This window comes from Notolepis coatsorum (assembly GCF_963971535.1).
Source record: "Notolepis coatsorum genome assembly, chromosome: 9".
Classification (NCBI taxonomy): Eukaryota; Metazoa; Chordata; class Actinopteri; order Aulopiformes; family Paralepididae; genus Notolepis; species Notolepis coatsorum.
Window position 1 is genome coordinate 87,740,961 of NC_140173.1, and position 15,049 is coordinate 87,756,009.

The following is a 15,049-nucleotide window of genomic DNA, read 5'->3' on the forward strand; positions in this document are numbered from 1 at the left end:
AGCCAGCAACCTTACTAAGACAGTCTAAATAGCCCTACAATGCAGATAATGGCATTAGAATGGCAAAAGACTGTTTAGAATGTGTTTTTATTTCATAAGCGAATATCTTTTTACAAGTGCTAAATTTCAAGCCTGCAACCTTACTATAGCCCTACAATGCAGATAATGGCATTAGAATGGCAAAACACTGTTTAGAATGTGTTTTTATTTCATAAGCGAATATCTTTTTACAAGTGCTAAATTTCAAGCCAGCAACCTTACTAAGACAGTCTAAATAGCCCTTCAATGCAGATAATGGCATTAGAATGGCAAAAGACTGTTTAGAATGTGTTTTTATTTCATAAGCGAATATCTTTTTACAAGTGCTAAATTTCAAGCCAGCAACCTTACTAAGACAGTCTAAATAGCCCTACAATGCAGATAATGGCATTAGAATGGCAAAAGACTGTTTAGAATGTGTTTTTATTTCATAAGCGAATATCTTTTTACAAGTGCTAAATTTCAAGCCTGCAACCTTACTATAGCCCTACAATGCAGATAATGGCATTAGAATGGCAAAACACTGTTTAGAATGTGTTTTTATTTCATAAGCGAATATCTTTTTACAAGTGCTAAATTTCAAGCCAGCAACCTTACTAAGACAGTCTAAATAGCCCTTCAATGCAGATAATGGCATTAGAATGGCAAAAGACTGTTTAGAATGTGTTTTTATTTCATAAGCGAATATCTTTTTACAAGTGCTAAATTTCAAGCCAGCAACCTTACTAAGACAGTCTAAATAGCCCTACAATGCAGATAATGGCATTAGAATGGCAAAAGACTGTTTAGAATGTGTTTTTATTTCATAAGCGAATATCTTTTTACAAGTGCTAAATTTCAAGCCTGCAACCTTACTATAGCCCTACAATGCAGATAATGGCATTAGAATGGCAAAACACTGTTTAGAATGTGTTTTTATTTCATAAGCGAATATCTTTTTACAAGTGCTAAATTTCAAGCCAGCAACCTTACTAAGACAGTCTAAATAGCCCTTCAATGCAGATAATGGCATTAGAATGGCAAAAGACTGTTTAGAATGTGTTTTTATTTCATAAGCGAATATCTTTTTACAAGTGCTAAATTTCAAGCCAGCAACCTTACTAAGACAGTCTAAATAGCCCTACAATGCAGATAATGGCATTAGAATGGCAAAAGACTGTTTAGAATGTGTTTTTATTTCATAAGCGAATATCTTTTTACAAGTGCTAAATTTCAAGCCTGCAACCTTACTATAGCCCTACAATGCAGATAATGGCATTAGAATGGCAAAACACTGTTTAGAATGTGTTTTTATTTCATAAGCGAATATCTTTTTACAAGTGCTAAATTTCAAGCCAACAACCTTACTAAGACAGTCTAAATAGCCCTTCAATGCAGATAATGGCATTAGAATGGCAAAAGACTGTTTAGAATGTGTTTTTATTTCATAAGCGAATATCTTTTTACAAGTGCTAAATTTCAAGCCAGCAACCTTACTAAGACAGTCTAAATAGCCCTACAATGCAGATAATGGCATTAGAATGGCAAAAGACTGTTTAGAATGTGTTTTTATTTCATAAGCGAATATCTTTTTACAAGTGCTAAATTTCAAGCCTGCAACCTTACTATAGCCCTACAATGCAGATAATGGCATTAGAATGGCAAAACACTGTTTAGAATGTGTTTTTATTTCATAAGCGAATATCTTTTTACAAGTGCTAAATTTCAAGCCAGCAACCTTACTAAGACAGTCTAAATAGCCCTTCAATGCAGATAATGGCATTAGAATGGCAAAAGACTGTTTAGAATGTGTTTTTATTTCATAAGCGAATATCTTTTTACAAGTGCTAAATTTCAAGCCAGCAACCTTACTAAGACAGTCTAAATAGCCCTACAATGCAGATAATGGCATTAGAATGGCAAAAGACTGTTTAGAATGTGTTTTTATTTCATAAGCGAATATCTTTTTACAAGTGCTAAATTTCAAGCCTGCAACCTTACTATAGCCCTACAATGCAGATAATGGCATTAGAATGGCAAAACACTGTTTAGAATGTGTTTTTATTTCATAAGCGAATATCTTTTTACAAGTGCTAAATTTCAAGCCAACAACCTTACTAAGACAGTCTAAATAGCCCTTCAATGCAGATAATGGCATTAGAATGGCAAAAGACTGTTTAGAATGTGTTTTTATTTCATAAGCGAATATCTTTTTACAAGTGCTAAATTTCAAGCCAGCAACCTTACTAAGACAGTCTAAATAGCCCTACAATGCAGATAATGGCATTAGAATGGCAAAAGACTGTTTAGAATGTGTTTTTATTTCATAAGCGAATATCTTTTTACAAGTGCTAAATTTCAAGCCTGCAACCTTACTATAGCCCTACAATGCAGATAATGGCATTAGAATGGCAAAACACTGTTTAGAATGTGTTTTTATTTCATAAGCGAATATCTTTTTACAAGTGCTAAATTTCAAGCCAGCAACCTTACTAAGACAGTCTAAATAGCCCTTCAATGCAGATAATGGCATTAGAATGGCAAAAGACTGTTTAGAATGTGTTTTTATTTCATAAGCGAATATCTTTTTACAAGTGCTAAATTTCAAGCCAGCAACCTTACTAAGACAGTCTAAATAGCCCTACAATGCAGATAATGGCATTAGAATGGCAAAAGACTGTTTAGAATGTGTTTTTATTTCATAAGCGAATATCTTTTTACAAGTGCTAAATTTCAAGCCTGCAACCTTACTATAGCCCTACAATGCAGATAATGGCATTAGAATGGCAAAACACTGTTTAGAATGTGTTTTTATTTCATAAGCGAATATCTTTTTACAAGTGCTAAATTTCAAGCCAGCAACCTTACTAAGACAGTCTAAATAGCCCTTCAATGCAGATAATGGCATTAGAATGGCAAAAGACTGTTTAGAATGTGTTTTTATTTCATAAGCGAATATCTTTTTACAAGTGCTAAATTTCAAGCCAGCAACCTTACTAAGACAGTCTAAATAGCCCTACAATGCAGATAATGGCATTAGAATGGCAAAAGACTGTTTAGAATGTGTTTTTATTTCATAAGCGAATATCTTTTTACAAGTGCTAAATTTCAAGCCTGCAACCTTACTATAGCCCTACAATGCAGATAATGGCATTAGAATGGCAAAACACTGTTTAGAATGTGTTTTTATTTCATAAGCGAATATCTTTTTACAAATGCTAAATTTCAAGCCAGCAACCTTACTAAGACAGTCTAAATAGCCCTTCAATGCAGATAATGGCATTAGAATGGCAAAAGACTGTTTAGAATGTGTTTTTATTTCATAAGCGAATATCTTTTTACAAGTGCTAAATTTCAAGCCAGCAACCTTACTAAGACAGTCTAAATAGCCCTACAATGCAGATAATGGCATTAGAATGGCAAAAGACTGTTTAGAATGTGTTTTTATTTCATAAGCGAATATCTTTTTACAAGTGCTAAATTTCAAGCCTGCAACCTTACTATAGCCCTACAATGCAGATAATGGCATTAGAATGGCAAAACACTGTTTAGAATGTGTTTTTATTTCATAAGCGAATATCTTTTTACAAGTGCTAAATTTCAAGCCAGCAACCTTACTAAGACAGTCTAAATAGCCCTTCAATGCAGATAATGGCATTAGAATGGCAAAAGACTGTTTAGAATGTGTTTTTATTTCATAAGCGAATATCTTTTTACAAGTGCTAAATTTCAAGCCAGCAACCTTACTAAGACAGTCTAAATAGCCCTACAATGCAGATAATGGCATTAGAATGGCAAAAGACTGTTTAGAATGTGTTTTTATTTCATAAGCGAATATCTTTTTACAAGTGCTAAATTTCAAGCCTGCAACCTTACTATAGCCCTACAATGCAGATAATGGCATTAGAATGGCAAAACACTGTTTAGAATGTGTTTTTATTTCATAAGCGAATATCTTTTTACAAGTGCTACATTTCAAGCCAGCAACCTTACTAAGACAGTCTAAATAGCCCTTCAATGCAGATAATGGCATTAGAATGGCAAAAGACTGTTTAGAATGTGTTTTTATTTCATAAGCGAATATCTTTTTACAAGTGCTAAATTTCAAGCCAGCAACCTTACTAAGACAGTCTAAATAGCCCTACAATGCAGATAATGGCATTAGAATGGCAAAAGACTGTTTAGAATGTGTTTTTATTTCATAAGCGAATATCTTTTTACAAGTGCTAAATTTCAAGCCTGCAACCTTACTATAGCCCTACAATGCAGATAATGGCATTAGAATGGCAAAACACTGTTTAGAATGTGTTTTTATTTCATAAGCGAATATCTTTTTACAAGTGCTAAATTTCAAGCCAGCAACCTTACTAAGACAGTCTAAATAGCCCTTCAATGCAGATAATGGCATTAGAATGGCAAAAGACTGTTTAGAATGTGTTTTTATTTCATAAGCGAATATCTTTTTACAAGTGCTAAATTTCAAGCCAGCAACCTTACTAAGACAGTCTAAATAGCCCTACAATGCAGATAATGGCATTAGAATGGCAAAAGACTGTTTAGAATGTGTTTTTATTTCATAAGCGAATATCTTTTTACAAGTGCTAAATTTCAAGCCTGCAACCTTACTATAGCCCTACAATGCAGATAATGGCATTAGAATGGCAAAACACTGTTTAGAATGTGTTTTTATTTCATAAGCGAATATCTTTTTACAAGTGCTAAATTTCAAGCCAGCAACCTTACTAAGACAGTCTAAATAGCCCTTCAATGCAGATAATGGCATTAGAATGGCAAAAGACTGTTTAGAATGTGTTTTTATTTCATAAGCGAATATCTTTTTACAAGTGCTAAATTTCAAGCCAGCAACCTTACTAAGACAGTCTAAATAGCCCTACAATGCAGATAATGGCATTAGAATGGCAAAAGACTGTTTAGAATGTGTTTTTATTTCATAAGCGAATATCTTTTTACAAGTGCTAAATTTCAAGCCTGCAACCTTACTATAGCCCTACAATGCAGATAATGGCATTAGAATGGCAAAACACTGTTTAGAATGTGTTTTTATTTCATAAGCGAATATCTTTTTACAAGTGCTAAATTTCAAGCCAGCAACCTTACTAAGACAGTCTAAATAGCCCTTCAATGCAGATAATGGCATTAGAATGGCAAAAGACTGTTTAGAATGTGTTTTTATTTCATAAGCGAATATCTTTTTACAAGTGCTAAATTTCAAGCCAGCAACCTTACTAAGACAGTCTAAATAGCCCTACAATGCAGATAATGGCATTAGAATGGCAAAAGACTGTTTAGAATGTGTTTTTATTTCATAAGCGAATATCTTTTTACAAGTGCTAAATTTCAAGCCTGCAACCTTACTATAGCCCTACAATGCAGATAATGGCATTAGAATGGCAAAACACTGTTTAGAATGTGTTTTTATTTCATAAGCGAATATCTTTTTACAAGTGCTAAATTTCAAGCCAGCAACCTTACTAAGACAGTCTAAATAGCCCTTCAATGCAGATAATGGCATTAGAATGGCAAAAGACTGTTTAGAATGTGTTTTTATTTCATAAGCGAATATCTTTTTACAAGTGCTAAATTTCAAGCCAGCAACCTTACTAAGACAGTCTAAATAGCCCTTCAATGCAGATAATGGCATTAGAATGGCAAAAGACTGTTTAGAATGTGTTTTTATTTCATAAGCGAATATCTTTTTACAAGTGCTAAATTTCAAGCCAGCAACCTTACTAAGACAGTCTAAATAGCCCTACAATGCAGATAATGGCATTAGAATGGCAAAAGACTGTTTAGAATGTGTTTTTATTTCATAAGCGAATATCTTTTTACAAGTGCTAAATTTCAAGCCTGCAACCTTACTATAGCCCTACAATGCAGATAATGGCATTAGAATGGCAAAACACTGTTTAGAATGTGTTTTTATTTCATAAGCGAATATCTTTTTACAAGTGCTAAATTTCAAGCCAGCAACCTTACTAAGACAGTCTAAATAGCCCTTCAATGCAGATAATGGCATTAGAATGGCAAAAGACTGTTTAGAATGTGTTTTTATTTCATAAGCGAATATCTTTTTACAAGTGCTAAATTTCAAGCCAGCAACCTTACTAAGACAGTCTAAATAGCCCTACAATGCAGATAATGGCATTAGAATGGCAAAAGACTGTTTAGAATGTGTTTTTATTTCATAAGCGAATATCTTTTTACAAGTGCTAAATTTCAAGCCTGCAACCTTACTATAGCCCTACAATGCAGATAATGGCATTAGAATGGCAAAACACTGTTTAGAATGTGTTTTTATTTCATAAGCGAATATCTTTTTACAAGTGCTAAATTTCAAGCCAGCAACCTTACTAAGACAGTCTAAATAGCCCTTCAATGCAGATAATGGCATTAGAATGGCAAAAGACTGTTTAGAATGTGTTTTTATTTCATAAGCGAATATCTTTTTACAAGTGCTAAATTTCAAGCCAGCAACCTTACTAAGACAGTCTAAATAGCCCTACAATGCAGATAATGGCATTAGAATGGCAAAAGACTGTTTAGAATGTGTTTTTATTTCATAAGCGAATATCTTTTTACAAGTGCTAAATTTCAAGCCTGCAACCTTACTATAGCCCTACAATGCAGATAATGGCATTAGAATGGCAAAACACTGTTTAGAATGTGTTTTTATTTCATAAGCGAATATCTTTTTACAAGTGCTAAATTTCAAGCCAGCAACCTTACTAAGACAGTCTAAATAGCCCTTCAATGCAGATAATGGCATTAGAATGGCAAAAGACTGTTTAGAATGTGTTTTTATTTCATAAGCGAATATCTTTTTACAAGTGCTAAATTTCAAGCCAGCAACCTTACTAAGACAGTCTAAATAGCCCTTCAATGCAGATAATGGCATTAGAATGGCAAAAGACTGTTTAGAATGTGTTTTTATTTCATAAGCGAATATCTTTTTACAAGTGCTAAATTTCAAGCCAGCAACCTTACTAAGACAGTCTAAATAGCCCTACAATGCAGATAATGGCATTAGAATGGCAAAAGACTGTTTAGAATGTGTTTTTATTTCATAAGCGAATATCTTTTTACAAGTGCTAAATTTCAAGCCTGCAACCTTACTATAGCCCTACAATGCAGATAATGGCATTAGAATGGCAAAACACTGTTTAGAATGTGTTTTTATTTCATAAGCGAATATCTTTTTACAAGTGCTAAATTTCAAGCCAGCAACCTTACTAAGACAGTCTAAATAGCCCTTCAATGCAGATAATGGCATTAGAATGGCAAAAGACTGTTTAGAATGTGTTTTTATTTCATAAGCGAATATCTTTTTACAAGTGCTAAATTTCAAGCCAGCAACCTTACTAAGACAGTCTAAATAGCCCTACAATGCAGATAATGGCATTAGAATGGCAAAAGACTGTTTAGAATGTGTTTTTATTTCATAAGCGAATATCTTTTTACAAGTGCTAAATTTCAAGCCTGCAACCTTACTATAGCCCTACAATGCAGATAATGGCATTAGAATGGCAAAACACTGTTTAGAATGTGTTTTTATTTCATAAGCGAATATCTTTTTACAAGTGCTAAATTTCAAGCCAGCAACCTTACTAAGACAGTCTAAATAGCCCTTCAATGCAGATAATGGCATTAGAATGGCAAAAGACTGTTTAGAATGTGTTTTTATTTCATAAGCGAATATCTTTTTACAAGTGCTAAATTTCAAGCCAGCAACCTTACTAAGACAGTCTAAATAGCCCTACAATGCAGATAATGGCATTAGAATGGCAAAAGACTGTTTAGAATGTGTTTTTATTTCATAAGCGAATATCTTTTTACAAGTGCTAAATTTCAAGCCTGCAACCTTACTATAGCCCTACAATGCAGATAATGGCATTAGAATGGCAAAACACTGTTTAGAATGTGTTTTTATTTCATAAGCGAATATCTTTTTACAAGTGCTAAATTTCAAGCCAGCAACCTTACTAAGACAGTCTAAATAGCCCTTCAATGCAGATAATGGCATTAGAATGGCAAAAGACTGTTTAGAATGTGTTTTTATTTCATAAGCGAATATCTTTTTACAAGTGCTAAATTTCAAGCCAGCAACCTTACTAAGACAGTCTAAATAGCCCTACAATGCAGATAATGGCATTAGAATGGCAAAAGACTGTTTAGAATGTGTTTTTATTTCATAAGCGAATATCTTTTTACAAGTGCTAAATTTCAAGCCTGCAACCTTACTATAGCCCTACAATGCAGATAATGGCATTAGAATGGCAAAACACTGTTTAGAATGTGTTTTTATTTCATAAGCGAATATCTTTTTACAAGTGCTAAATTTCAAGCCAGCAACCTTACTAAGACAGTCTAAATAGCCCTTCAATGCAGATAATGGCATTAGAATGGCAAAAGACTGTTTAGAATGTGTTTTTATTTCATAAGCGAATATCTTTTTACAAGTGCTAAATTTCAAGCCAGCAACCTTACTAAGACAGTCTAAATAGCCCTACAATGCAGATAATGGCATTAGAATGGCAAAAGACTGTTTAGAATGTGTTTTTATTTCATAAGCGAATATCTTTTTACAAGTGCTAAATTTCAAGCCTGCAACCTTACTATAGCCCTACAATGCAGATAATGGCATTAGAATGGCAAAACACTGTTTAGAATGTGTTTTTATTTCATAAGCGAATATCTTTTTACAAGTGCTAAATTTCAAGCCAGCAACCTTACTAAGACAGTCTAAATAGCCCTACAATGCAGATAATGGCATTAGAATGGCAAAAGACTGTTTAGAATGTGTTTTTATTTCATAAGCGAATATCTTTTTACAAGTGCTAAATTTCAAGCCTGCAACCTTACTATAGCCCTACAATGCAGATAATGGCATTAGAATGGCAAAACACTGTTTAGAATGTGTTTTTATTTCATAAGCGAATATCTTTTTACAAGTGCTAAATTTCAAGCCAGCAACCTTACTAAGACAGTCTAAATAGCCCTTCAATGCAGATAATGGCATTAGAATGGCAAAAGACTGTTTAGAATGTGTTTTTATTTCATAAGCGAATATCTTTTTACAAGTGCTAAATTTCAAGCCAGCAACCTTACTAAGACAGTCTAAATAGCCCTACAATGCAGATAATGGCATTAGAATGGCAAAAGACTGTTTAGAATGTGTTTTTATTTCATAAGCGAATATCTTTTTACAAGTGCTAAATTTCAAGCCTGCAACCTTACTATAGCCCTACAATGCAGATAATGGCATTAGAATGGCAAAACACTGTTTAGAATGTGTTTTTATTTCATAAGCGAATATCTTTTTACAAGTGCTAAATTTCAAGCCAGCAACCTTACTAAGACAGTCTAAATAGCCCTTCAATGCAGATAATGGCATTAGAATGGCAAAAGACTGTTTAGAATGTGTTTTTATTTCATAAGCGAATATCTTTTTACAAGTGCTAAATTTCAAGCCAGCAACCTTACTAAGACAGTCTAAATAGCCCTACAATGCAGATAATGGCATTCGAATGGCAAAAGACTGTTTAGAATGTGTTTTTATTTCATAAGCGAATATCTTTTTACAAGTGCTAAATTTCAAGCCTGCAACCTTACTATAGCCCTACAATGCAGATAATGGCATTAGAATGGCAAAACACTGTTTAGAATGTGTTTTTATTTCATAAGCGAATATCTTTTTACAAGTGCTAAATTTCAAGCCAGCAACCTTACTAAGACAGTCTAAATAGCCCTTCAATGCAGATAATGGCATTAGAATGGCAAAACACTGTTTAGAATGTGTTTTTATTTCATAAGCGAATATCTTTTTACAAGTGCTAAATTTCAAGCCAGCAACCTTACTAAGACAGTCTAAATAGCCCTTCAATGCAGATAATGGCATTAGAATGGCAAAACACTGTTTAGAATGTGTTTTTATTTCATAAGCGAATATCTTTTTACAAGTGCTAAATTTCAAGCCAGCAACCTTACTAAGACAGTCTAAATAGCCCTTCAATGCAGATAATGGCATTAGAATGGCAAAACACTGTTTAGAATGTGTTTTTATTTCATAAGCGAATATCTTTTTACAAGTGCTAAATTTCAAGCCAGCAACCTTACTAAGACAGTCTAAATAGCCCTTCAATGCAGATAATGGCATTAGAATGGCAAAACACTGTTTAGAATGTGTTTTTATTTCATAAGCGAATATCTTTTTACAAGTGCTAAATTTCAAGTCTGCAACCTTACTATAGCCCTACAATGCAGATAATGGCATTAGAATGGCAAAACACTGTTTAGAATGTGTTTTTATTTCATAAGCGAATATCTTTTTACAAGTGCTAAATTTCAAGCCAGCAACCTTACTAAGACAGTCTAAATAGCCCTTCAATGCAGATAATGGCATTAGAATGGCAAAACACTGTTTAGAATGTGTTTTTATTTCATAAGCGAATATCTTTTTACAAGTGCTAAATTTCAAGCCTGCAACCTTACTAAGACAGTCTAAATAGCCCTACAATGCAGATACTGGCATTAGAATGGCAAAACACTGTTTAGAATGTGTTTTTATTTCATAAGTGAATATCTTTTTACAAGTGCTAAATTTCAAGCCAGCAACCTTACTAAGACAGTCTAAATAGCCCTACAATGCAGATAATGGCATTAGAATGGCAAAACACTGTTTAGAATGTGTTTTTATTTCATAAGCGAATATCTTTTTACAAGTGCTAAATTTCAAGCCAGCAACCTTACTAAGACAGTCTAAATAGCCCTTCAATGCAGATAATGGCATTATAATGGCAAAACACTGTTTAGAATGTGTTTTTATTTCATAAGCGAATATCTTTTTACAAGTGCTAAATTTCAAGCCAGCAACCTTACTAAGACAGTCTAAATAGCCCTTCAATGCAGATAATGGCATTAGAATGGCAAAAGACTGTTTAGAATGTGTTTTTATTTCATAAGCGAATATCTTTTTACAAGTGCTAAATTTCAAGCCAGCAACCTTACTAAGACAGTCTAAATAGCCCTACAATGCAGATAATGGCATTAGAATGGCAAAAGACTGTTTAGAATGTGTTTTTATTTCATAAGCGAATATCTTTTTACAAGTGCTAAATTTCAAGCCTGCAACCTTACTATAGCCCTACAATGCAGATAATGGCATTAGAATGGCAAAACACTGTTTAGAATGTGTTTTTATTTCATAAGCGAATATCTTTTTACAAGTGCTAAATTTCAAGCCAGCAACCTTACTAAGACAGTCTAAATAGCCCTACAATGCAGATAATGGCATTAGAATGGCAAAACACTGTTTAGAATGTGTTTTTATTTCATAAGCGAATATCTTTTTACAAGTGCTACATTTCAAGCCAGCAACCTTACTAAGACAGTCTAAATAGCCCTACAATGCAGATAATGGCATTAGAATGGCAAAACACTGTTTAGAATGTGTTTTTATTTCATAAGCGAATATCTTTTTAAAAGTGCTAAATTTCAAGCCAGCAACCTTACTAAGACAGTCTAAATAGCCCTTCAATGCAGATAATGGCATTAGAATGGCAAAAGACTGTTTAGAATGTGTTTTTATTTCATAAGCGAATATCTTTTTACAAGTGCTAAATTTCAAGCCAGCAACCTTACTAAGACAGTCTAAATAGCCCTACAATGCAGATAATGGCATTAGAATGGCAAAAGACTGTTTAGAATGTGTTTTTATTTCATAAGCAAATATCTTTTTACAAGTGCTAAATTTCAAGCCTGCAACCTTACTATAGCCCTACAATGCAGATAATGGCATTAGAATGGCAAAACACTGTTTAGAATGTGTTTTTATTTCATAAGCGAATATCTTTTTACAAGTGCTAAATTTCAAGCCAGCAACCTTACTAAGACAGTCTAAATAGCCCTTCAATGCAGATAATGGCATTAGAATGGCAAAACACTGTTTAGAATGTGTTTTTATTTCATAAGCGAATATCTTTTTACAAGTGCTAAATTTCAAGCCAGCAACCTTACTAAGACAGTCTAAATAGCCCTTCAATGCAGATAATGGCATTAGAATGGCAAAACACTGTTTAGAATGTGTTTTTATTTCATAAGCGAATATCTTTTTACAAGTGCTAAATTTCAAGCCAGCAACCTTACTAAGACAGTCTAAATAGCCCTTCAATGCAGATAATGGCATTATAATGGCAAAACACTGTTTAGAATGTGTTTTTATTTCATAAGCGAATATCTTTTTACAAGTGCTAAATTTCAAGCCAGCAACCTTACTAAGACAGTCTAAATAGCCCTTCAATGCAGATAATGGCATTAGAATGGCAAAACACTGTTTAGAATGTGTTTTTATTTCATAAGCGAATATCTTTTTACAAGTGCTAAATTTCAAGCCTGCAACCTTACTATAGCCCTACAATGCAGATAATGGCATTAGAATGGCAAAACACTGTTTAGAATGTGTTTTTATTTCATAAGCGAATATCTTTTTACAAGTGCTAAATTTCAAGCCAGCAACCTTACTAAGACAGTCTAAATAGCCCTTCAATGCAGATAATGGCATTAGAATGGCAAAACACTGTTTAGAATGTGTTTTTATTTCATAAGCGAATATCTTTTTACAAGTGCTAAATTTCAAGCCTGCAACCTTACTAAGACAGTCTAAATAGCCCTACAATGCAGATAATGGCATTAGAATGGCAAAACACTGTTTAGAATGTGTTTTTATTTCATAAGCGAATATCTTTTTACAAGTGCTAAATTTCAAGCCAGCAACCTTACTAAGACAGTCTAAATAGCCCTTCAATGCAGATAATGGCATTATAATGGCAAAACACTGTTTAGAATGTGTTTTTATTTCATAAGCGAATATCTTTTTACAAGTGCTAAATTTCAAGCCAGCAACCTTACTAAGACAGTCTAAATAGCCCTTCAATGCAGATAATGGCATTAGAATGGCAAAAGACTGTTTAGAATGTGTTTTTATTTCATAAGCGAATATCTTTTTACAAGTGCTAAATTTCAAGCCAGCAACCTTACTAAGACAGTCTAAATAGCCCTACAATGCAGATAATGGCATTAGAATGGCAAAAGACTGTTTAGAATGTGTTTTTATTTCATAAGCGAATATCTTTTTACAAGTGCTAAATTTCAAGCCTGCAACCTTACTATAGCCCTACAATGCAGATAATGGCATTAGAATGGCAAAACACTGTTTAGAATGTGTTTTTATTTCATAAGCGAATATCTTTTTACAAGTGCTAAATTTCAAGCCAGCAACCTTACTAAGACAGTCTAAATAGCCCTTCAATGCAGATAATGGCATTAGAATGGCAAAACACTGTTTAGAATGTGTTTTTATTTCATAAGCGAATATCTTTTTACAAGTGCTAAATTTCAAGCCAGCAACCTTACTAAGACAGTCTAAATAGCCCTTCAATGCAGATAATGGCATTAGAATGGCAAAACACTGTTTAGAATGTGTTTTTATTTCATAAGCGAATATCTTTTTACAAGTGCTAAATTTCAAGCCAGCAACCTTACTAAGACAGTCTAAATAGCCCTTCAATGCAGATAATGGCATTAGAATGGCAAAACACTGTTTAGAGTGTGTTTTTATTTCATAAGCAAATATCTTTTTACAAGTGCTAAATTTCAAGCCTGCAACCTTACTAAGACAGTCTAAATAGCCCTACAATGCAGATACTGGCATTAGAATGGCAAAACACTGTTTAGAATGTGTTTTTATTTCATAAGCGAATATCTTTTTACAAGTGCTAAATTTCAAGCCAGCAACCTTACTAAGACAGTCTAAATAGCCCTACAATGCAGATAATGGCATTAGAATGGCAAAACACTGTTTAGAATGTGTTTTTATTTCATAAGCGAATATCTTTTTACAAGTGCTAAATTTTAAGCCAGCAACCTTACTAAGACAGTCTAAATAGCCCTACAATGCAGATAATGGCATTAGAATGGCAAAACACTGTTTAGAATGTGTTTTTATTTCATAAGCGAATATCTTTTTACAAGTGCTAAATTTCAAGCCTGCAACCTTACTAAGACAGTCTAAATAGCCCTACAATGCAGATAATGGCATTAGAATGGCAAAACACTGTTTAGAATGTGTTTTTATTTCATAAGCGAATATCTTTTTACAAGTGCTAAATTTCAAGCCAGCAACCTTACTAAGACAGTCTAAATAGCCCTTCAATGCAGATAATGGCATTAGAATGGCAAAACACTGTTTAGAATGTGTTTTTATTTCATAAGCGAATATCTTTTTACAAGTGCTAAATTTCAAGCCAGCAACCTTACTAAGACAGTCTAAATAGCCCTTCAATGCAGATAATGGCATTAGAATGGCAAAACACTGTTTAGAATGTGTTTTTATTTCATAAGCGAATATCTTTTTACAAGTGCTAAATTTCAAGCCAGCAACCTTACTAAGACAGTCTAAATAGCCCTTCAATGCAGATAATGGCATTAGAATGGCAAAACACTGTTTAGAATGTGTTTTTATTTCATAAGCGAATATCTTTTTAAAAGTGCTAAATTTCAAGCCAGCAACCTTACTAAGACAGTCTAAATAGCCCTTCAATGCAGATAATGGCATTAGAATGGCAAAAGACTGTTTAGAATGTGTTTTTATTTCATAAGCGAATATCTTTTTACAAGTGCTAAATTTCAAGCCAGCAACCTTACTAAGACAGTCTAAATAGCCCTACAATGCAGATAATGGCATTAGAATGGCAAAAGACTGTTTAGAATGTGTTTTTATTTCATAAGCGAATATCTTTTTACAAGTGCTAAATTTCAAGCCTGCAACCTTACTATAGCCCTACAATGCAGATAATGGCATTAGAATGGCAAAACACTGTTTAGAATGTGTTTTTATTTCATAAGCGAATATCTTTTTACAAGTGCTAAATTTCAAGCCAGCAACCTTACTAAGACAGTCTAAATAGCCCTTCAATGCAGATAATGGCATTAGAATGGCAAAACACTGTTTAGAATG